Source organism: Phyllobates terribilis, unplaced genomic scaffold (genome assembly GCF_046119375.1).
Source record: "Phyllobates terribilis strain yellow unplaced genomic scaffold, ASM4611937v1 Scaffold_4__5_contigs__length_816908805, whole genome shotgun sequence".
NCBI lineage: Eukaryota > Metazoa > Chordata > Amphibia > Anura > Dendrobatidae > Phyllobates > Phyllobates terribilis.
In genome coordinates this window covers 582,045,021-582,069,924 of record NW_027362764.1, presented here as the reverse complement: position 1 = coordinate 582,069,924, position 24,904 = coordinate 582,045,021, and the positions used below count along the sequence as shown (strand labels likewise).

The 24,904-nt window shown below is 43.1% G+C and overlaps 1 long non-coding RNA gene across 4 annotated transcripts in view; it reads left to right on the top strand.

The window, feature by feature from the left end:
• LOC141264428 (uncharacterized) overlaps nucleotides 1-24,480 on the top strand; it is a 65,824-nt gene extending 41,344 nt beyond the window's left edge. The window contains exons 1-4 of one of the 4 annotated variants that reach the window (XR_012319938.1): nucleotides 20,949-21,076; nucleotides 21,155-21,258; nucleotides 21,332-21,458; nucleotides 24,166-24,480. This is a non-coding gene — a long non-coding RNA (uncharacterized lncRNA). Of the gene's footprint in view, nucleotides 1-20,948; nucleotides 21,077-21,146; nucleotides 21,259-21,331; nucleotides 21,459-24,145 lie in introns of those variants that run through there. The other 3 variants (XR_012319935.1, XR_012319937.1, XR_012319936.1) reach the window with 3 other exon arrangements.
• The last annotated feature ends 424 nt before the right edge of the window (nucleotides 24,481-24,904 follow it).

Sequence of the window (24,904 nt, the reverse complement as noted above, 5' to 3'; positions counted from 1 at the left end):
AGGACTCCTCCCCTGGTTTACCGATGTCCTCTTTTCAGCACCAACAGCCAAAATCCAGTGTTCTTTGAGCTCGCGGAGACTCTTCACTTACCCCAAAATACAGTGGGAATATGCAAATTATCTCCTCATTACTCCTCCCCTGGTTTACCGATGTCCTCTTTTCAGCTCCAACAGCCAAAATCCAGTGTTCTTTGAGCTCGCAGAGACTCTTCACTTACCCCAAAATGCAGTGGGAATATGCAAATTATCTCCTCAGGACTCCTCCCCTGGTTTACCGATGTCCTCTTTTCAGCTCCAACAGCCAAAATCCAGTGTTCTTTGAGCTCGCGGAGACTCTTCACTTACCCCAAAATGCAGTGGGAATATGCAAATTATCTCCTCAGGACTCCTCCCCTGGTGCACATCTTGAACTCCACACAGTGGGCTCAACACAGTATGATACTCCCAACAGCCCCCAAAGAAAAACACACACAGTATGATGCCTCACAGTGCCTTCTACACACAGTATAATGACCCCATAGTACATTTCCCCACACAGTATGATTCCCCCAGAGTATCTTTTCCCAAACCCATAGAAGGAAATCTCACAAAATATGAACCCCCAGCAGCCCTCCACACACACAGTATAATGCCCCTACAGTACATTTCACCCACACTTTATGATGCCCCTGACAGTCCCCTCACACACAGTATGATGCTCCAACACAAACAACCCACTTTCCTGTGTGCCCTGTCACATCCATGCTCCTCTGCTGCTGGATGGTCTCTACTACTCAGTCAGGTGACTTTAGAATATCAAGTGACAGCTTCTAGAAGATGGTAGTGAAACAGGAACCTGACGGTCTCACAATTGCTGTATCTATGTCCTGAAGACTCAAATGCAGTTGAAGTGGGGACATACTCCAGACGTACCCGGACAGTTCCTCGAATTTGTCCCACTAGATCCAGGATGGTTGAGGTATGGATACAGTGTAGTATAGTGTAGAAGGTAGTCACAAAGGGGCAGAACATAATGGCTATAGTAATAGAGGCACTGTGGCATTGGAACGTTTGCAGTAATTACAACAGTTCTTGCAAGAAGAAAAGACAACAAAATTGACTCATCAAAAGATATTTTTGTATTTACACTATCCAGCACTTCTACAATAACTTCCATCCCAAAAGTTTTAGACCTTATATGTATTGGCTTTTTCTATGAGACAATCTGGCTAAGAGAGTGTTTATACACTCATACATTTCATACATTTGCTGTTGATTTTCCCTACGGATTTGGGGACAGAAGTTTAGTTGTGAATTACTGAATTTACAATAACAGTAAAGTGAATGAAATTTCAAAACCCTTATCCACAGGCTGCAAACATTTCAGTGTAGAAGTTGACCTACGCTGAAGATTTTTAAGTCCCAGGCATGTCAATTATTTGTACTGATTTTTCACTGTGGATTTCATACTTTGAAATGCATATTGTGAAATCTGCAACAAATTTGCATGTAATACTTGCAGATTATGTTGTGTTTCCCCAACAAAATATGCATAATTTTTTTTAGATCAAGTGTTAAAATACCCAAAGGCCTGTTACATGAAGGACAACTTGTATTCCCTTCTCTTTTAAATTGCCTTTTCCTAGGGGGTCTTTTTAACTATGAAGAATTGTGTAATTAGAGAGGCCGTGTTAAAAAAAATACCCTTATAGACCCCTTGTGATGCTATTCCAATGGCCATTTCCTACTCACACAACTCTATGTTCCTTTATCTGTGGTTGTTGATTTATTTTTTATTTTTTTCTCAGCTTTTTTAAATGGGAATTAATGGCAGAAATAAGTTACTACTAGTGATGAGCGAGCACTAAAATGCTCGGGTACTTGTTGCTCGGGTCGAGCAAATTGGAATACTCGGGTGCTCGACCCGAGCAACGAGCCCAATGTAAGTCTATGGGAAACTCAAGCATTTTTCAGGCGGTTCCCCCCGGCGGTATGCAGAGGGCCTAAAAATTGCCCAAATCGATGGGAACAGTGCTCAAATGACATGGGAACAGCAAGGGGAAGACCCCTGTAAGCATCTCTGACTCCCAGATCACTGCTGTCAGCAACGTGGTCAGAGTATTTTTTACGGACTCACAATAAAACATACAAAAACGAAACCAAAATGGATTTTCCTGGGAAATATGTTAAGGAACAACCTTTCCAGGGTAATGACTTGTATATAAGGCAAAATAAATAAGCAAAAGCAAAAATACTCCTCCACAACTTGGGCTATGTTCACACGCAGCGTTTTTGATGCGTTTTTGCACTTTTGAATTGCTTTCAACCAAGACAAATGCATTCACCAGGAAATGTCTTTTTAACATTTTACAACCTTATCTGGCCATGTGGTGTGTGACACATCATCAGACACATGCATACAGTGCTGAAAAGACATGGGAACAGCATGGGGAAGACCTCTGGAAGCATCTCTGACTTCCAGGTCACTGCCTAAAAGTGTGCCCATCATAAGTGATCCTTGGCGCATGCGAAGATGCCTCCCGCCATGCACCTGTCGTTGCAGTCTTGCAACAATCACCGTCCACTTCCTTGTCCCACTGCAGCGTTCAGTTGTCCCTACCCCATTCCTTGGAATACAAGCGCAAGTATGCAGGCAGCCACCCACCCGCCCACAGGCTGCAATACTATACTGCCAAATGTTTGACAGCTGCTTGCACTTGAAATGTGGCCTTTTAGGCTCGTGGAGGAGGAAGCTTTTCACAACCTCATGCCGGCGGCGGCCAGGTGTCTATAGGTCCCCAGCCGCCACTATATTTCCCGGTATCGTCTCCGCCTTCCACAAGCACGGGTCCCACAACATTACCCGTGCCCTCCACTGTGCACTTATTGGGAAGGACCGCCTAACCACAAACACGTGGACAGGTGAATGTGGCCAGGGATGGTACGGAGCCAGTCCACAACTTTTTTTGCCGAGAGTTGTATTTAGCTCGGTGAAAGGACTGGCATAGAGGGAAACCGTATGTACCCTGCGTGTCATTTCTCCCAGGAAGTCCTGTAATTGAGCTTGTTGCAGAAGCAATGGCAGCCCGTCCAACATCAACTCGCACTTGTCGGTGGTGCTTTGACACACACATCTTTCTTTGCGCATTTAATTTCTTGAACACAGAGTTGGACAATGGCCTGATCTGTAATGCGTTTTGAGAAATAACATGCATAAGCATGGCCGATCCACATTAAAAAAGGCAGCAATAGAGTGTCCAGGAACCTTCCCCCACACTTTTCTTAGCCAGGGCTGCTTTTCAGCAGGGTTGGACAGGCTCACCAGAGAACCGGAGACTCCTCCGGCGGGCCCTGGCTTCTCCTTCAGGAGAGTTCATAGTGCCAAGGTGAGGCCATGATGATGATAGAGGCCACCATCTGCTTAGTTTTCTGTTACTTGGAATGCAAGTGCAAGTTTGCAGCCAGCCACCCACCCACCCACAGGCCGCAACACTAAACTGCCAGATTTCTGGGCAGCTCTTTGCACTTGAAATATGGCCTTTTAGGCTCGTGGAGACGGAAGCTTTTCACAACCTCATGCCGGCAGCGGCCGGGTGTCCATACTCGGTCCCCAGCCGCCACTATATTTCCCAGTATCGCCTCCGCCTTCCACAAGCATGGGTCCCACAACATTACCCGTGCCCTCCCCAGTGCACTTACTGGGAAGGACCGCCTAAGCACAAACACGTGGACAGGTGAATGTGGCCAGGGACGGTACGGAGCCAGTCCACAACTTTTTTTGCTGAGAGTTGTATTTAGCTTGGTGAAAGGACTGGCATAGAGGGAAACTGTATGTACCCTGCGTGTCATTTCTCCCAGGAAGTCCTCTAAAGCTGCTTGCACTTGAAATGTGGCCTGAACATTACTGCTGGTACTTTTCTGTGGGAATTTGCTTGCCTCCTACCAGCCTGGAATATTTCCAGCAAACTATGGTACGACGCCATGGTATTAGCACTGCCCCCAGTACCAGTAGCGAAGCCATCACCAATTTCCTTCTCAGGAATTTTATTTGGTAGACTGAGTGGCTGCCCAAATACATTTTCTCACAAAGGAGCTGAAGATAGAGTGGCAGTAGATGCAAGTTTCTCCAGCCTGTTAGATATTAGAGGGTGAATGGCAGCACATTGGATCAGTGGTTAGCACTGAAGCCTTGCAGCACTGGGATCCTGGGTTCAAATCCCAGCAAGGACAACATCTGCAAGGACTTTGTATATTCTCCCCGTGTTTGCGTGTGTTTCCTCCTCAGTAAAAAAGCAGCCATAGAGTGTCCGGGAACCTTCCCACACACTTTTCTAAGCAAGGACTGCTTCTCGGCAGGGTTGGACGGTCCCACCATAGAATCCTCTGGTGTGCCTTGGCTTCTATCTCAGGAGAGTTCATGATAGCGCTAACTTTGCAGCTGCTATGGGGCTCTTGAGCGGGTGAGAAAGGTTAGCCCTCAGAATCAAATCCTCTGGTGGGCACAATGTTTTTCAATCTGAAACAGCTTCTCAATGGGAGTTGTATTTCACCACAGCCATATTCTTTAGCTCAGTGAAAGGACTGGCATAGAGGGAAACCGTATCTACCCCGGCTGTCATTTCTCAGTCACCAGGTTCCGCCCATTGTCACACACAACCATGCCTGGCTGTGTGTTCAGTGGTGAGAGCCACAGATCAGGCTGCTATGTTACAGCTTTCAACAACTCTGCAGTGCTGGGTGGTTTGTCAATTAAGCATTAAGCATGTTATCTTCAGCACAGCCTGTTGCCGCTTGGCCAAGGCAGTGCTGCAGTGCTGTCAGCTTGTGACTGATGTGATCATTTCGGAGATGGAGGAGGAGGTGCATGAGCTGAACAATGTGATTACATTGAGGTTAAATTGGTGATGCTGTTTTTTATACTATAGAAAGATCCTATTGTTTTGTTTTTTTACGTTATTTTTTAAGACAAATGCATTCACCGGGAAATGTCATTTTAACATTTTACAACCTTATCTGGCAATGTGGTGTGTGACACATCATCAGACACATCCTTTTTTATTTATGATGGAGGGACTCTGAAAGTCATAAAGCCTATTTTTACAGGGACATCAGACGGCCCATAATATTCTTAAAAGGCCAGCAGTCGGCCCTAGCTTTTGTTAGAGAGCCATCAGCCGTCTATGCTTTGTTGTTCCCATTATTAACAAGTGGGTCTTTCAACAACTCTGCAGTGCTGGGCGGTTTGTCAATTAAGCATTAAGCATGTTATCTTCAGCACAGCCTGTTGCCGCTTGGCCAAGGCAGTGCTGCAGTGCTGTCAGCTTGTGACTGATGTGATCATTTCGGAGATGGAGGAGGAGGTGCATGAGCTGAACAATGTGATTACATTGAAGTTAAATTGGTGACGCTGTTTTTTATACTATAGAAAGATCCTATTGTTTTGGTTTTTTATGTTATTTTTTAAGACAAATGCATTCACCGGGAAATGTCATTTTAACATTTTACAACCTTATCTGGCAATGTGGTGTGTGACACATCATCAGACACATCCTTTTTTATTTATGATGGAGGGACTCTGAAAGTCATAAAGCCTATTTTTACAGGGACATCAGACGGCCTATAATATTCTTAAAAGGCCAGCAGTTGGCCCTAGCTTTTGTTAGAGAGCCATCAGCCGTCTATGCATTGTTGTTCCCATTATTAACAAGTGGGTCTCCTATACTATACTGCAGTCACTGGATACGCGTTATTGCGTATCCAGTGACTGCAAGGGCTGCCAAAAATTTGGACACAACCCAATACCCCTTTGAAGAGACATAGAGGAGGGTCTCAGTAAAAAAAATCTCCCCATTATAAAGGAGCGGGTCTCCTATAGTGGTAATGCCCATGCTGTGACTGCAAGGGCTGCCAAAATTTGGCAAAAACCCCACTAAGAATTTAAAGACACATAGAGCAGGGCCACAGTAACAAGGTACGACATGTTCCCATTAGAAAGGAGAGGGTCTGATATACAGTTATAGGGTATGCAGTGAGTCCAACGGCTGACCAATTTTGGGAAAAACCCACTAAGAATTTAAAGACACATACAGCAGGGCCACAGCAACAAGGTACGACATGTTGCCATTAGAAAGGAGAGGGTCTGCTATACAGTTATAGGGTATGCAGTGAGTCCAACGGCTGACCAATTTTAGGAAAAACCCCGCTAAGAATTTAAAGACACATGGAGCAGGGCCACAGTAACAAGGTACGACAAGTTCCCATTAGAATGGAGAGGGTCTGCTATACAGTTATAGGGTATGCATTGAGTCCAACGGCTAACAAGTTTTAGGAAAAACCCCACTAAGAATTTAAAGACACATGGAGCAGGGCCACAGTAACAAGTACGACATGTTCCTATTAGAAAGGAGAGAGTCTGCTATACAGTTATAGAGTATGCAGTGAGTCCAACGGCTGACCAATTTTAGGAAAAACCCCACTAAGAATTTAAAGACACACGGAGCAGGGCCACAATAACAAGGTACGACATGTTCCCCTTAGAAAGGAGAGGGTCTGCTATACAGTTATAGGGTATGCAGTGAGTCCAACGGCTGACCAATTTTAGGAAAAACCCCAATAAGAATTTAAAGACACATAGAGCAGGGCCACAGTAACAAGGTACGACATGTTCCCATTAGAAAGGAGAGGGTCTGCTATGCAGTTATAGGGTATGCAGTGAGTCCAACGGCTGACCAATTTTAGGAAAAACCCCACTAAGAATTTAAAGACACACGGAGCAGGGCCACAGTAACAAGGTACGACATGTTCCCATTAGAAAGGAGAGGGTCTGCTATACAGTTGCAGGGTATGCAGTGAGTCCAACGGCTGACCAATTTTAGGAAAAACCCCATTAAGAATTTAAAGACACACAGAGCAAGGCCACAGTAACAAGGTGCAAAATGTTCCTATTAGAAAAGAGAGGGTCTGCTATACAGTTATGGGGTATGCAGTGAGTCCAACGGCTGACCACTTTTAGGAAAAACCCCACTAAGAATTTAAAGACACACAGAGCAGGGCCACAGTAACAAGTATGACATGTTCCCATTAGAAAGGAGAGAGTCTGCTATGCAGTTACAGGGTATGCAGTGAGTCCAACGGCTGACCAATTTTAGGAAAAACCCCACTAAGAATTTAAAGACACACAGAGCAGGGCCACAGTAACAAGGTACGACATGTTCCCATTAGAAAGGAGAGGGTCTGCTATACAGTTATAGGGTATGCAGTGAGTCCAACGGCTGACCAATTTTAGGAAAAACCCCACTAAGAATTTAAAGACACACAGAGCAGGGCCACAGTAACAGGTACGACATGTTCCCATTAGAAAGTAGAGGGTCTGCTATACAGTTATAGGGTATGCAGTGAGTCCAATGGCTGACCAATTTTAGGAAAAACCCCACTAAGAATTTAAAGACACACGGAGCAGGGCCACAGTAGCAAGGTACGACATGTTCCCATAATAAAGGAGAGAGTCTGCTATACAGTTATAGGGTATGCAGTGAGTCCAACGGCTGACCAATTTTAGGAAAAACCCCACTAAGAATTTAAAGACACACAGAGAAGGGCCACAGTAACAAGTATGACATGTTCCCATTAGAAAGGAGTGAGTCTGCTATACAGTTATAGGGTATTCAGTGAGTCCAAGGGCTGCCAAAAATTTGGAGGCATTTCAATGCCCCTTGGAAGAGACGTGGAGGAGGACCTCATAAAAAAATGTTCCCATTAGAAAGGAGCGGGCCTCCTATACTTGTAATGCCCATGCACTAAGTGTATGGGCTGACAAACATTTACCCCTGGGGGGTATACATGAACATACTGTATAAAAAATGTTTTTCATGGGCATCATAAACACCCTTTAAAAAAATTATGTGGGTGTTGCATCATGGACCACGGTCACCCTGGTGATATGGTGGTGGAGGATGAGGAGAAGGAGAAGAACAAGAGCAAATAGACAAAATCAGGAAGCGTATACCCATGTGTAGGTGTGAAAAGGTGCATGGGAATACACCTCCCAGAACAGACACTGGATTTGAGTTTTGTTATGCTGCTATCATTCGGTGGTGTTGAGAAGTCTGGCCCAATCCAGCCCTTGTTCATTTTTATAAGAGTCAGCCTGTCAGCATTTTCAGTTGACAGGCTGATGCGCTTATCAGTTATAATTCCACCAGCGGCACTAAAAACCCGCTCTGATAAAACGCTGGCGGCAGGGCAGGCCAGGACCTCCAAGGCATAGAGAGCCAGTTCATTCCACGTATCCAGCTTGGATACCCAATAATTATAAGGCACAGAGGGATCACGGAGGACATTGGTACGGTCGGCAAGGTACTCCCTCAGCATCTTCCCAAACTTTGCACTCCTTGTGAGAGTACCCCGCGCCTCAGGGCCTGTGCGATGGGAGGGTCTGAGAAAACTCTCCCAGAACTTTGACAGTGTTCCCCTGCCTCTGCTGGATTGAAGTTGTGTCTCTCTCGCCTGTACTCCATGGTTGTCCAACGAAGTGTGCCCTCTGCCACCAGCGTTTTCAGATGGGATTTTTTTTAATCATTCCACAACAATGGCCCTCTGGAACAGCCCCATTTTTGTAGACCTGTCCGCCTCAGGAATAAGAGATATAAAGTTCTCCTTGTAGCGTGGGTCTAGAAGTGTCACCAACCAATAATGACTGTCACCCGAGGGTCACGGGAAAGGCAGCAAAACATAAACTCAGCCATGCGTGCCAGACTACTAACAGGCAAGACTTCCGTGTCCTCACCAAGAGGATGACTGACCATGCTGTCCTCCTCCTCTCTGTCCTCTGGCCATCCACGCTGAACAGACGGTATGACAGCTGTGCAGGTAGTATCGTCTATAGTGCATGAAAATAGCTCCTGTCCTTCCTCCTCCTCCTCTTCCTCATTGTCACCCAATCCACGTTGGGGTGAGATGAGGCTTGGCTGTGTGTAATCACCCTGTATGGTTCCTTGCTCCATCTCATCGTGCTCCGCCTGCAATGCATCCTCTTTGATTGTGAGCAGAGAGAGTTTCAGAAGACAGAAGCGGGATGATGACGCTAATTATGGAGGATGGTACATATATCTGACATCCATGTCCACTCCTGAGGTCTTATGTGTGGAGTCTGAACTGAATACCGACGGCCTTGTTGATGCTGGTACTCAACAACTGCCCTCTTCTGCTCACAAATCCTTCCCAACATCTGCAGTGTAGAGTTCCAACGCGTGGGGACATCACACACCAATCTGTGAGCCGGAAGCTGCAAACGCTGCTGAAACACTGCAAGGGTGGCGGAAGCTGTAGCTGAATTTCTAAAATGGGCACATAGGCGGCATACTTTAACAAGCAGATCCGGCAGCTCCTGGTAGGATTTGAGCAACCGCTGAAACACGAGGTTAAGCACATGGGTCAGGCATGGTACGTGTGTGAGCTTGCCTCGCCTCAGAGCCGCCACCAGGTTCCGGCCATTGTCACACACGACCATGCCTGGCTGTAGGTTCAATGGTGTGAGCCACAGATCTGCCTGCTCTTTCAGAGCTGTCCACAACTCTTCAGCATTGTGGGTTTTTTCAGCTAAGCATATTAGCTTCAGCACAGCCTGTTGCCGCTTGGCCGAGGCAGTGCTGCAGTGCTTCCAGCTTGTGACTGATGTGGTCATTTCGGAGATGAAGGCTGAAGAGGAGGAGGAGGCTGAGGAGGATGAGGTGCAGGAGCTGTAGACCGTGAGGGCAACCCTGATTGACCTAGGGTCCGCAATCCTTGGCGTCGGGAGGACGTGTTCCGTCCCAAGGTCCGACTGGGTCCCAGCTTCCACTATGTTAACCCAGTGTGCCGTCAGCGAGATGTAACGTCCCTGCCCACAAGCACTTGTCCACGTGTCCGTGGTTAGGTGGACTTTACCGGTAACTGTGTTGTTGAGAGCACGGCTAATGTTTTGGGACACGTGCTTGTGTAATGCGGGGACGGCACACCGGGAGAAATAGTGGCGGCTGGGGACCGAGTACCGAGGGACGGCCACCACCATCAGGTTGCGGAATGCTTCCGTCTCCACGAGCCTAAAAGGCAACATTTCAAGCGCAAGCAGTCGTGAAATGTGAAAATTTAGTAGTGTGGCCCGTGGGGCGTTGGCTGCATATTTGCGCTTGCGTTCTAAGGACTGGGGTATGGACAACTGAACATTGCGCTGGGACAAGGACATGGACGTGCTTCCTGATGCTGCTACTTGAGAGTGTGCAACGACAGGTGCAGGGCAGGAGGCATCTTCGCATGCACCATGGACAGGGGATTGGCTTGCATGCACAACAGCGGAAGAAGTAGTGGTGACACCCGCAGACACTGTTCCTGGACCCTGAGGTTCAGTCCACAAAGTCGGGTGCTTTGCTGCCATGTGCTTGATCATGCTGTTGGTTGTCAGGCTGGTCATTTTTCCACCCCTGCTGATGCTGGCCTGGCAGGTGGTGAAAATGGCCTTTCTGGGGTTATCGGCAGAGTCTTTAAAATACAACCAGACTTGGGAAGACCTAACAGTTGTACTGGCAACTTCCTTCGTGTTGGTGTTACGGGGAACGGTTGCCTGCCTTCTGTCTGCGGCCACCACACTGCTTCTTCCTGCCTGTTGAGGTGCTCTGCCTCCCTCCCCCTATGTGCTGCTGTCCTCGCTCTGCATGTCCTCCTGCCAGGTTGGGTCAGTTACTATATCATCCACCACCTTGTCTTCGACTTCCGCACTCTTGTCCTCCTCCTGACTTTCTGACAATTGTGTCTCATCATCGTCCACCTCTTGTGACACTTTCCCACTGTCGCCTTCGTGTAACCGTGGCTGCTCAAATATTTGGGCATCGCTACACGCGATCTCCTCTTGCCCCGCTTCAAGTGGACCGGGCGAGAGGCCCGAATCTATAAATGGAAAAGTGAACAGCTCTTCAGAGTGTCCAAGTGTGGGATCAGTTGTCTCTGGGTACTCGGTATGGTGGGAGGAAGGAGGATCAGGGTGAGGAATATGCGGTCCAGACTCACGACTACTGAGACTTGACCGTGTGGAAGACAGGGTGGTGGTGGCTAAGTGACTGGAAGCATTATCCACCATCGAACCAACAACCTTTTGACACTGCTCTGGGTTCAATAGTGGTATGCTGCGGTCCCCTAGAAATTGGGACAGGAACGTCAGGCGAGAAGATGTGGGTGTTTGCTGTGGCACAATTTCGGCTTGCCCACGGCCTTGTCCTCGGCCTCTGCATGCACCATTACCATCACGTCCAGTTCCCCGTCCCTTGCCACGTGCCTTGCCCATTTTAAATGGAGGACAGTATCTTCCACGCTCACTACAAATGACTGAGTTTGGAGCGAACTTATATGTGATCCGTGTGATAGAGAAAACAGAGTTTTAAATACCTGACCTGTAGGTAAGTAGTTTGAACAGCAAACTACGGTGAAATGACACACTAAAGGAAATTTTTAATGGAGGCCAGAAATGGCAGTATTTTCTGACAACGTATATGTGATCCGTTTGACGGAGAAAACACAGTTTTCAATAGCTGGATTTCTAGCGCTCTAATATGGAAAGGACCTGGCGGTATTCTGCAGTGCCAACAAGCAAATGGCGCAGAAAAAATGGTGTTCTCTGGATTGCTTTTTAAGCAAATAATGAGGATTAAGATCCAAAGAAAAGTATTCCTGGCCCCTGAGACCTGGGCCTTTGTATAGAAATATCTTACAGCAGCAGAAGGCAGAATTGGAATGGAGCTTCTTGTGCTATGTGCACTGCAGTCTGCTATATACATCGCCTGCCTATACACCCTGCCTGCCTGGTATCTCTGCAGATGGATTAGTCCTCAGAAGGACTGTTTGTTAAGATGGATATGTGTAATGTACGGTTTTTCTCCCTACACTACCTAATACACAATCAAATCTGTCCCTGACACAGCAGCAGCTCTCCCTACACTGTCTGATCCGGAGTGACTGTGACGAGCATGGCGGCGCCAGGTCTGATATAGACCTGATGACGCTGTGCGGCCAGCCAATCACTGTAATGCCCACAACCAACATGGCTACGGCATTACAGTGCATGACAGGCAATCCCTGCATGTTCATTGGCTCTCTAAAGAGCACCAAACATGCAGGGAGGGGAACCGAGCAACCCGGAAATACTAGGCGAGCGCCGAGCATCTCGAGCAGTGAGATGCTCGGGCAAGCACAGAGCAGTAGCGAGCATGCTCGCTCATCACTAGTTACTACATATTTATATAGTTGTACATGTTTGGTGCATTTGTTGTGCAGACTGTTTCAAAAGTCCTAGTAAAAGTAATCTCTCAGAGTGATGTGAACCTAGCCTTAGCGGTTTGTATATTTTGGGCAACGCGGCTCAGTGGTTTTGCAGCGCTGGGATCCTGAGTTCAAATCCACCAAGGACATCTGTAAGGAGTTTGTATGTTCTCCCCGTGTTGTGTGGGTTTTCTCCCAAAGACATAATGATATGGAATTTAGATTGTAAGCGTCAGTGGTACAGTGATGATGAGGTCTGTAAAGTGCTGTGGAATATGATGGAGCTTTGTAAGCTAATAAAATATTAGAGACTGTTAATGGATACGGGAGGGCAGAATAGGACACAGTTTGCCATCTTTCAGGTGTTTAGCAATTTTGCAAGTTTGCAAGAGTGCAGTAAAATGCTTACAGCTGATGCTGCCATCTAGTGGCTTAAAGAAATATTACTATAAATTAAGTCTCAAAATACATAAAGCCATTTTATTCATACTAACATTTTAGTTTTGCTTTTTCTTCAGACAGCTTATCCAAAAATTACAGGCAGCCAACATTTTTTTCATACACATATACAGTGATATACTATACTGTGTAAAAGTTTTAGGCAGATATAAAAAAAAATGCAGAAAAGTAAGAATGTTTTCAGTGTTAGTTTTTTTTAATCATATAACAAAATATTGCATCTGAAAGGATAAATAGCCATTATAGGTGAAAGCACCTGCAGCTGACTGTGCAGGCACAGCCCCGGTAACTAAACCCTCACTGCGCCATAATAGCATTGTAGATTGTGGTGAGGTAAAAGGTACAACTCCCAGCAAGTCCTGAAGGTATGTACAGGTGCATCTCACAAAATTAGAATATCATCAAAAAGTTAATTTATTTCAGTTCTTCAATACAAAAAGTGAAACTCATATATTATATAGAGTCATTACAAACAGAGTGATCTATTTCAAGTGTTTATTTCTGTTAATGTTAATGATTATGGCTTACAGCCAATGAAAACACAAAAGTCATTATCTCAGTAAATTAAAATAATTAACAAAAACACCTGAAAAGGCTTCCTAAGCGTTTAAAAAGGTCCCTTAGTCTGTTTCAGTAGAATCCACAATCATGGGGAAGACTGCTGACTTGACAGATGTCCAGAAGGCAGTCATTGACACACTTCACAAGGTCCCAGAGCTCCAATTTTCATTTGGAAATCAAGGTCCCAGAGTCTGGAGGAAGAGTGGAGAGGCCACAATCCAAGCTGCTTGAGGTCTAGTGTGAAGTTTCCACAATCAGTGATGGTTTGGGGAGCCATGTCATCTGCTGGTGTAGGTCCACTGTGTTTTATCAAGACCAAAGTCAGCGCAGCCGTCTACCAGGAAATTTTAGAGCACTTCATGCTTCCCTCTGCTGACAAGCTTTTTGGAGATGGAAATTTCATTCTCCAGCAGGACTTGGCACCTGTCCACACTGTCAAAAGTACCAATACCTGGTTTACAAACAACAGTATCACTGTGCTTGATTGTCCAGCAAACTCGCCTGACCTTAACCCCATAGACAATCTGTGGGGTATTGTCAAGAGGAAGATGAGAGACACCAGACCCAACAATGCAGATGAACTGAAGGCTGCTATCAAAGCAACCTGGGCTTCCATAACACCTCAGCAGTGCCACAGGCTGATCGCCTCCATGCCACGCTGCATTGATGCAGTAATTGATGCAAAAGGAGCCCTGACCAAGTATTGAGTGCATTTACTGAACATACATTTCAGTGGGCCAACATTTCGGATTTTAAAAACATTTTTCAAGCTGTTGTTATAAAGTATTCTAATTTACTGAGACAATGTTTTTTGTGTTTTCATTGGCTGTAAGCCATAATCATCAACATTAACAGAAATAAACACTTGAAATAGATCACTCTGTTTGTAATGACTCTATATAATATGAGTTTCACTTTTTGTATTGAAGAACTGAAAAAATTAAACTTTTTGATGATATTCTAATTTAGTGAGATGCACCTGTATATGTCAGTGAATGCTTGGACTTGCAGTTACCAGAGCTGAAGAAAAAGATAGTCAGGTTTGCAGCCAACCTGTGGCTGTAGTGGTGACAATTTTGTCACTGAATGAGGCCCCAGATTGACTACAGCAGTCTGCCTTTAAACCCTTCACCCCCAAGCCTGTTTTCACCTTCACGACTGGAACAAATTTTACAATTCTGACCACTGTCACTTTATGAGGTAATAACTCTGGAACGCTTCAATGGATCCTAGTGATTCTGAGACTGCTTTTTTCGTGGCATATTGTACTTCATGATAGTGGTAAAATGTATTAGATATGACTTGCGTTTATTTGTGAAAAAAATGGAAATTTGTCGAAAATGTTGAAAATTTTGCTATTTTCAAACTTTCAGTTTTTAATGCCCTTAAATCAGAGAGATATGTCACACAAAATAGTTCATAAATAACATTTCCCACATGTCTACTTTACATCAGCACAATTTTGGAAACACAATTTTTTTTGTTAGGAAGTTAGAAGGATTAAAAGTTGACCAGCCATTTCTCATTTTTCCAACAAAATATACAAAATTATTTTTTTTAGGGACCACATCACATTTGAAGTGTCTTTCAGGGGTTTAAATGACAGAAAATACCCAAAAGTAACACCAAAAGTGCACCCCTCAAGGTGCTCAAAACCACATTCAAGAAGGTTATTAACCCTTTAGGTGCTTCACAGGAATTAATGGAATGTGGAAGGAAAAAATGAACATTTGACTTTTTTTCACAAAAATTTTACTTTAGACCCCCAAAGTTTTCAATTTTCACAAGGGTAACAGTAGAAAATAGACCCCAAAATTGTTTGTGCAATTTTTCCTAAGCACACCGATACCCCATATGTGGGCCAAAACCAATGTTTGCCGCGTTTGGAGAGCCTCTGATGTGCCTAAACAGTGGAAACCTTCCACAAGTGACATCATTTTGGAAAATAGACCCCTCATGGAACTTATCTAGATGTGTGGTGAACACCTTGAACCCCCAGGTGCTTCACAGAAGTTTATAACGTAGAGCTGTGAAAATAGAAAAAAATCACATTTTCCCACAAATGTTTTTTTAGCCCCAAATTTTGCATTTTCACAAGGGTAACAGGAGAAAATGGATCCCTAAAGTTGTCATGCAATTTCTCCTGAGCACACAGATACCCCATATGTGGGGGAAAACTATTTTTTGGGTGCACGGCAGAGCTCAGAAAGGAAGGAGTAACGTTTTAGAACGAACATTTTGATGGAATGGTCTGCGGGTGTCATATCATGTTTGGAGAGTCCCTGATGTGTCTAAACAGTGGAAATCCCCACAAGAGACCCCATATTGGAAAATTAACCCCTCAAGGAATTTACTTAGATGTGTGATGAGCCACTTGATCCTCAGGAGCTTCACAGAATTTTACAATGTGGATCTGTAAAAATGAAAAAACATATTTTTCCCACAAATATGTTGTTTTAGCCCCAATTTTTTTTTATTTTCACAAGGATAGCAAGAGAAAATGGACCCCAAAATGTGTGCAATTTTTCCTGTGTACGCCGATACCGCATATGTGGTCGAAAACTACTTTTGAGGGAAAGTGCAATGCTCAGAAGTGAAGAAGCGCCATATTGGAGTTCCGATTTTGCTGGATTGGTTTGAGGGTGCCATATCACATTGGCAGAGCCCCTGAGGTGCCAGAACAGCAGACCCCCATAAGAGACACCATTTTACAAACTACACCTCTCAATAAATTCATATATGGGTGCTGTGATCGTATTGACACCACAAGTGGGTCACAGAATTTTATACCATTGGGCAGTGAAGAAAAAAATAATTCAATTTTTACCACCAAAATGTTGTTTTAGCCCCAGATTTCACATGTTCACACTGGGAAATGGGTAAAAATGGCACCAAAATGTGTCCCACAATTTCTGCTGAATGTAGAAATACCACATATGTGGCTGTACAATACTGCTTAGCCACACGGCGAGAAGGACTCGGGAGGGATGGAGCACTATTTGCCTCCTGGAGTGCACATTTTCCTAGAATAGTATGCGGACTCCATATAAAGATTCCCTAAGTGCTAGAATAGCAGATTCCCCCCCAAGTGACGCCATTTTGGAAATTATACTCCTTTGGGAACTTATCTACAGGTGTAGTGACGATTTTGATTCCACGGGTCTTTTCCAGAAACAAGCAGCAGCGGATGTTGCTGAGTGAAAATTGCAAACTGCCATTGTGGTGACCAGTACATTGTAGGGACCAGTACATTGTAGTGACCAGTACGTTGTGCCCTGCTCATGCTTGTGGAGGCACACATCCGTAAATTAGGTGGGCTCTCATCGCTACAGAACTGCCAAACATGTGGACGCTAACTGCGGTTTAGGTACACACTGGAGCTCAGAAGGGAGGGGAGCATTTGGATTTGGGAGTGCAGAATTTGCTGAATTTCTTTTGGAGGGCGAGCAGTCCTAGTGCTTTTCCAGAGCCTTTGTGCTACCTGTAACATGGAAGCCTCTATATTTCCATTGACAGATGACGGACCTGAGTGGGGACTTGCTTTTTTTGTGGATTGATTTGAAGCTTTTGTTAAGAACATTTTACATAACATTTTGGATCACATTTATCGGGCGCTCTACACTGAGCACTTATATCGGGGTTTCCATCTAAATCTCAGAGTGACGTGATTCAGATGAAATCCCCGAAGGATCCATTCACTATAATGAGGCACAGATGTACTCTGGACTCCATCTGGCCTCTGTTCAGTGTTATCCTTTTCAGAAATGCACAAAACTGTGGCCGATGGCACTGTTATGCTCAACTAAAAAGACAGACACTGCCGGATCATAGGCCAGACAGCGTCCACAATACCCCCATCTGCCTCATTATAGGGAATCTTCCAATGGGGGTTCCGTTTAAATCACGTATTTCAGAGATTTACATAGAAACCCTGGTATAAGTGCCCAGCGTAGAGCGCAGGATAAATGTGCACCGAGCCTTACTGCGATCTTTGGGAGGCAGAATGAACAAATTAACAGCAGGTGAACAATTGGTTTTAGTTATTTTTACACCATTCCTCGTGCAGTGATGTTTTTATTGGTACCATTTTCGGGCACATGACATTTTTTGATCACTTACTATTCCGATTTTGGGAGGCAGAAAGAATAAAAAGCAGCAATTCAGAAATAGTTTTTTTGTTTTTTCTTTATGTCGTTCCACGTGTGGTAAAATTGATAAGGCAGCTTTATTCTTCGATTCGGTGCGATTACGATACCCAATTTATATATATTTTTTATGTTTTGGCGCTTTTACACAATAAAAGCTATTTTATAGAAAAAATAATTATTTTTGCATGGCTTTATTCTAAGAGCTAGAACTTTTTTATTTTTCTGTTGATGGAGCTGTGTAGCAGCTTGTTTTTTGCGGGACAAGGTGACGTTTTCAGAGATACCATATTTATTTACATTCGTCTTTTTGATCGCTTTTTATTCCACTTTTCGTTCGGCAATATGATGATAAAGCATCATTTTTTGCCTCGATTTTTATTTTATTTTTTTACGGTGTTCACTGAAGGGGTTAACTAGTGGGACAGTTTTATAGGTCAAGTCGTTCCGAACACAGCGATGCCAAATATGTGTACTTTTTTTGTTTGTTTTTCTTATAAAAATATTTATTTACTTGTCCAATATATATATTTTTTATTATTATTATTATTTTGTGATTTTTTTTGTTGTTGATATTTTTCCAATTTTTTTTTTACTTTTTTACTTTGTCCCACTATGGGGCTTTCACTTTTTTTAGCCTGATTGCTTATAAAGCATAGGGATGCAGGAGCATTCCTATGCCTTATAAACTGTCAGTGCTGCACTGACACACAAACTTGCTACATCATGCTCTGCGCATGATGTAGCAAATTTGCTAGCTCTGGTGACCCGGATGTTGGTTCCGGGCACCGCTCTTGGCACTGAGTTTCGGGTGTCAGCTGTCACAATCAGCTGATATCCGGCGGTGAGCACAGGGGATCGGCATGACGTATATATACTGTATTGCTTGGGAAGTCCTTCCCGGCCATGACATATATATACTGCAAATGTCGTGAAGGGGTTAATGACCAGGGAATTTTTCATTTTTACGCTCTTATTTTTTCTCCTCTTCTTCCAAGAGCCAAAACTTTTTTTTTATTTTTCTGTCTACATAGCCATAGAAGGGCTTGTTTATTGTGAGTCAAGTTGTAGTTTTGAACCTTGCCATTCATTTTACTTTATAATGTACTAAACAATGGGGACAAAAAATCCAAGAGTGTTCAAATTGCATAAAAAATGCAATAGTTTTTTGGGTTGGGTTTTACGGCATTCAATGTATGGAAAAAAAAGAATTGGCAGCATTTCTCGATCGATGTCAGTTCGATTACAGTAAGAAAAAAAATTCTGAAATTTGTAAAAAAATACATACTTTTTTTTGTTTGTGTCGTCATTTTTTCCAGCGATGGAGCTGTGTTTTTCTGTGTGCCCTGAGCTGATATTTTTATTGATACTATTTTGGCATATCACATTTTATCACTTTCTTATGAACGTTTTGGGGGAGTGCAATTGCTAAAAAAAAGGCAATTCTGGTGTAACAATGTTTTTTGGGGGGAGGAGGGGTTGTATATCTTAAATAATTAATAATAATTAATAATTAATTGAAATAATATAATAATAATTTTACATTTTGATAGACGTTTTTGCACACGATACCAAATTTGTTCATTTTTTTAATTTCTTCATTTTGAAAGGAGATGATTTAAAATTTCATATATTCTTTTATATAAAGTTTTTCAAACATTTTATTTTTTAATTTTATTTAATTGTTTTTTACTACAACATTGCAGTATATAGCAAAATTGTGGTTCTCCTAAGAAGAGCTGCCTTTGACTGAGCTTCACAGAAACATGGCAGTGTCATGGTACCCCATCACGATCGCAGTGCACTAATGGGAGTAGGCCAGATTGACAACCTCCAATACTTAGCACTAGCGCAGCAGGGAAAAGATAGAGTATGCTACTGTGAATCCAAAGGGCATAGTTGTGCTATTGCAAGCCTGATTCCATCAGTACCGGCTGGGCTGCACGGCCCACCAAGGGATTCACCGGCTCCCCTGGTGGGCCAGTCTATGCCTGTACGTACTCATACCTTAACATAGTTTATATTTGCGTTACCTATATTAATGTATTCAGTAATTATAGCAACAGGAAACAATAATTTAATTATTGAATATTAACAGTAACAAAAAGAATTATTATATTTGCCTGCATTTATTAATAATTCATCATTCATTACTGTTAAAATACAGTATAGCAGCACTGATCTTTAAAAGTATTTAGCCATTGTTGTATTCACTGAGTGAATCCCAATGTGGCCAACAATACAATAAAGATGTAATTATAATATATACAGTTGAAACCAGAAGTTTACATACACTATATAAAAAGGCACATATGCATGTTTTTCTCAATATCTGACATGAAATCAGAATAAACCTTTCCCGTTTTAGGTGAATTAGGATTACCATAATTTTTAATATTTGCCAAATGCCAGAATAATGAGAGAGAGAGAATGTTTTAAGGCATTTTTATTACTTACTGCAAAGTCAAAAGTGCACAGAGCTAGGGAGGAGTTGGGGCGGGAAGGGGCATAGCTATGCTCACCTGTCAAGTTCTTCAAAAATACTTGCTTTACTTCTCCCAGAAGTGTTACTTCAGTCTTTCAATGGGGTATCTTTTCTGATGAGGTACATGAAGGCGCTCACCACTGATAAGATGCGCCAAATTCATCAGTTTGCTGCATCTTATTCCTGCACACCCCTCATTAAGACTAGTGCATGAATCACAATTCTTAATAAATGCAAGCTTAAGTCTCCTGACCTGCGCTAAAACTATGCTGTATTATTTTGACCAAGGAGAGTCCAGTCTCGTGTCATGCACAAAAAAAAAGTGTACACTATTTTGACCAATGAGAGACTAAGGGCTAAATTCATCAAGATGCTTACGCCGAAATTCTTGAAGTTGTACAAAGATTTTGCGACTTTTGGTGTTTTATGTTAGTCCCGGCCATCTTTGCTAAAGTGGGCAAAGCTAGGGTAGGGGCATGGCAAAGCCTGCCTGGCAATTGGTGTTAATTACACCAGAAATGTTCTCCAATCTCAGACTGAAGAGATACGCAGGTGCAACCAACATCAACTACAATGGCCGTCCGAATGTGGTGTTCATCTGGAGGATTAAACTATTGTTAGTAAGTTGAGTACATAGAACTTGATGCTTTATTGGGATAAAACTGAAACGCGTTTCGATGCAAAACTCAGGAATCTCCCTAAGGCATAAAAATACATCTGTTCAATTTTAAATATTAACCTATTTCTGACATGAAATATATAAAAATATATTTAAAAAAATTAAACTGAATTGCATTTTATTCAGGATAACGTACTAAGGCTATGTGCACATGATCAGGATTTGAAGCAGAAATTTCCTGAGCATTTCTACATCTCCTTGGCAGGAAAAACACTGTGGAAAAAACGGTTTTGACGTGGTTTTCACGGGTTTTTGATGCGGATTTTGAAGAGCTTTTGGTCCAGAAATGTATGTGGTTGGGAGCTAATAAAGAGAGTTGAAAAAAAAATGTTCTGATGTCATTTCCTTGTCCAACCCCTTTTTTCCATTCTGCATTTTGCAAATCACAATGCCAAATGAAGAAGAGCAGCCCCTGCGTCTCTGCAGGCCGTATATGAACCTGCTATTAGTGTGCTAAATATCCTGCGTCTACGCAGCGAGCAGGTAGAATAAATGTAGGTAGAATGTACATTTCATTTTATTTTTTTCTGTGGTGTGCATTAACCAATTATAGTTCCATAGGAGCTGTCTAGAAGAAGAAGACCGAAAAAACTCTGGGTACACCCTATAGTGCAGAAGAGATGTGACAAGGGGCAATTCTATGTGCTATATCAAGATCTAAGGAGGTAAGTTATTATTGGAAAAAAAAAGCATATTGTCATCCGTGTGTACCTAATGTTTTATTGTTTTTTTTACCAGATTTCTGCAATTTTGTCGCATTCCCATCCATGCGTTTGACCGGCTGCTGAATATTCTATCTGGACTACAGCAACACCGTAATGAGAAGGGGCATCTCTGCCGAGGAAAGACTGCTCATCACCTTGCGGTAAGTAAAAATTAAAAAAATAAAAAAATCGCTACCTTTTATACTTTTTTTTTTCTTTGGCTGATCAGGTATTTTTTCAATGCAGTGATTTTTTTTAAATGTGGCAAAAGCTCTGTTGTGAACAACAGAAACGAGCATCTCCTTTGAATAGCGGACATGGGACGCTGTTCAGAGGAGGGTGTTCATGACAGCAACAGGGGTCGTCATATGATGCCAATACTGTTATGGCAATGCATTGGTGCCACGTCATCACGTCATGAATGCACCAATGCTTGTCTACAAGAATGCGCTTCCAGCCGCCACATGTTAAATCCCACTGTCACAGTTTGTCAGCAGCATTTAACTGCAGCCATTATCTGCATCTGATGGCTTTATCAGTCATTTCATGTGTTTTGTTTTGTGATTTTTAAATAAAAAAATAGGTAATATACATTTGCTTTTAGGCCACGGCCCCACTATCAGTATTCGGTCACTATTTTTTCTCAGGAGTGGAAGCCAAAACCAGGTGAAGAACAATCAGAGAAAAGGTATAATAGAAACAAGTCACCAATTCTGCATTTATCACCCACTCCTGTTTTTTTCCTGAGGAGAAATACTGACCGAATACTTATCAAATACTGATAATGGGGCCGTGGCCTTACTGTAATAATGTTGTGTTGTATTCCTTTTTTTGTTGCGTTTCTAATCATCTTATTTTACTTTCCATATTTCTGATCACCAATGAAAAAAAGAAGATAATCAAGAAAAGTGTTTCTTCTTTCTAATAATATTTTTTTTTTAAATTGTTCTTTTTCCATAATAAACCTAAATTTGTTTGATTTTCAATACAGTCGCCATCAGTTATTGAATTATCGCCTTCTCCATGGTTTTCTGGTCAATCGACAACTCACAGCTGTATGTAAGTCTATGACAGCCACAACAAGGGTAGAACGTGGCTATCATACACTTACATTGTGACCGTTACCTCTGATTATGCTCATCAGAAGTAGTGATCACAAGATTGCAGTGCGGGATAGGCCCCAGTAAACGATGTTTCAAACGTCCTGATATTTCAGGTACTGCAAAAAAAACGTACCTTAGATGTCCGTGTTCGTGTGGAACTGTTTTGCATACATGTGCGACACCGGTGCCTGGGAATCTGCGGAACAATAGCGCTCTTCCCAAATACTGGGTGCTGAAGGAATCACTCACCATCGTCCCTTGCTTGTGCTGTTGCGCTGTGAGCAGCACTAGCAAGGGACAATTTTGAGAGTAGAATTCATCCCGTTTTTTCTTAACTGTGTGAAAATGACAAAAAAAAACATTAAAAAAATTCCAATCACCTAGTTAGAGGTGACTACAGACGTTCGAGAACAGAGTAATTTACTCGCTGCTGCGAGCGGTCCCCTGATCTGCACTGAGGTCAGCGCAGGTCTGGGGCCCACTCATTTTTTTAGTTTTGTTTTGTTTTGTACCACCAACCAAGCACATACAGGATGAAATAGCTATAGTTGGGACCCAAATATCTCTTTAATTGGAGAATACATGCCATGTATAGACCCTTTTTATTTCTTTCTGAAAAATCAACACAAATGTGTAAATATAATTTTATTTTAGAACAAATAACTGGAAAATAAATAATGACAAACATTGTCATTAAACCTGAGCCCAATTATTCCTAAACTACTACTGACAAACATTGTCATACAACACACTTAATTTTTCCAAACAGGAAAAAAAACTTTTTTGCAACCTGTCAACAGTTTTGGTCCATATAAAGTATGGCCAGCACCTGTAGGCACTTTCTGTCTACTGTCTATAGGATATAAAACTAAACACCTTTTATTATAATCATCTACGCCATAATCCAGTTTGATGAGTGTTGCCGGTCTTGGTCTGACACCTCCTCCAGCCTCGCAGTGCGTGTCCTTCTTCATGTGGATGCTGCTTCTTGTATGGCACTCAAAGCTGGCGCATTTTCGACCCTCCTCAGCACAGAGGAGCATCATCCACATGAAGGAGGATGGACATGACAAGCAGAGAGGAGGCGTCGGATCAAGAACTTTGACACACATCTGCCTGGAGCCTGGCGTAGGTGACTATAATAAAAGGTGTTTTTTCATGCAGTCTTTACAACATTCCAAAATGGTGGATATAAAGACCTACAGGTGCTGGCCGTATATTTTATGGGCCAAAACTGCTGACAGGTGGAATACCATTTTAATGAAATTAATGGTATTTCGGGTCATACCCATAACCGGGGAACATGTCCTGTGAATAACTGACATTTGGGTAGGGGCCAGCACGCTGCACATCACTTCCAGGGGGTAGCGGGTTGCCATAGAAGTCAGACACCTCACCACCTTCTGGCCGATAGGCTGCTACTTGGGGATGTCGCTGCGGTGCTCCAGCTGATGGTGGTTGTCCAGTTGGAAGCAATAAATTATACACACCATTTATTATGCTCTGTGCAGGGGCCACAGGCAATGGGCTCTCCAGAGCAATGAGCATCGATGTGCCCGCTGCCAAGTAAATGGCCTGCCTGTCCTGCGGCATTGCCGGAGCCGACCTGCAATCATTGACCCGAAATGGTCTAACTCGTCCTCACGGTTGGCCCTGTCTAGAAGACTCAGGGTGTGAGTCGTGAGAGCTTGAATGTTGCTCACACCCTCTTGGCCTTTCTGTTTTTTTGCTTTGCCTTTTATTAGGGTCCTTTTTTGTGCCACAGAACGTGCAGTACCAGTGCCCATCACTGTGGCCCCTGACGCAATGACAGCAGCTGTACCAGCAGCGGAAAAAGCAGCAGTGGCAGAAGTCGAAGCAGCAGCGGCAGAGCAGCGGCAGGATCTGGAGAGGATGTCAGGAAGATGTCATCTGAATCCTGGCCTGCTGCAACATCCATTGTGACATCCTCTTCCTCACCCTGAGCTTGACTAGCGGCACCAATATTTCCTTCCGTACTGTGAAAAGTAGTAAAAAGAATGCATGTTATTAAAAATATACATTTAAAAAAAATAATTAATAAAAAATTATTATAAAATTACCCCCGTAAAGTCTGGCTAGTGCCAATGAACCCCGGCAGATCCGCATAAGGAACTTTACGTTTGGGGGGCGAGGAGCCGCTTTTCCCCTGCAGGGCCTTCATGTAGCGGTCTGTTACTGACCGCCACCTGTTTTTGACGTCCTTTTCTGCAATACAAAACAACTTGTTTACTGCATTTTGTACATAAAAAAAAAAAAATTAGCAATTTCTTCCTGCACGGGTTTCGAAGCTTCCTCAAATTCCGGATAAAGTGTTTTGAAGATATTCTGCCAGCACTGTTCCTACTCAGTTTGTCCTTATATCTAGGACTTGCGGGATCTTAAATCTCTGGATATTGCTCAACCTAAAATGTATAATGTAACGTCATTAAAAAATTTCTAACAGAAAATGTGTGTATATTATATATATACAGTATTTTTCAGAC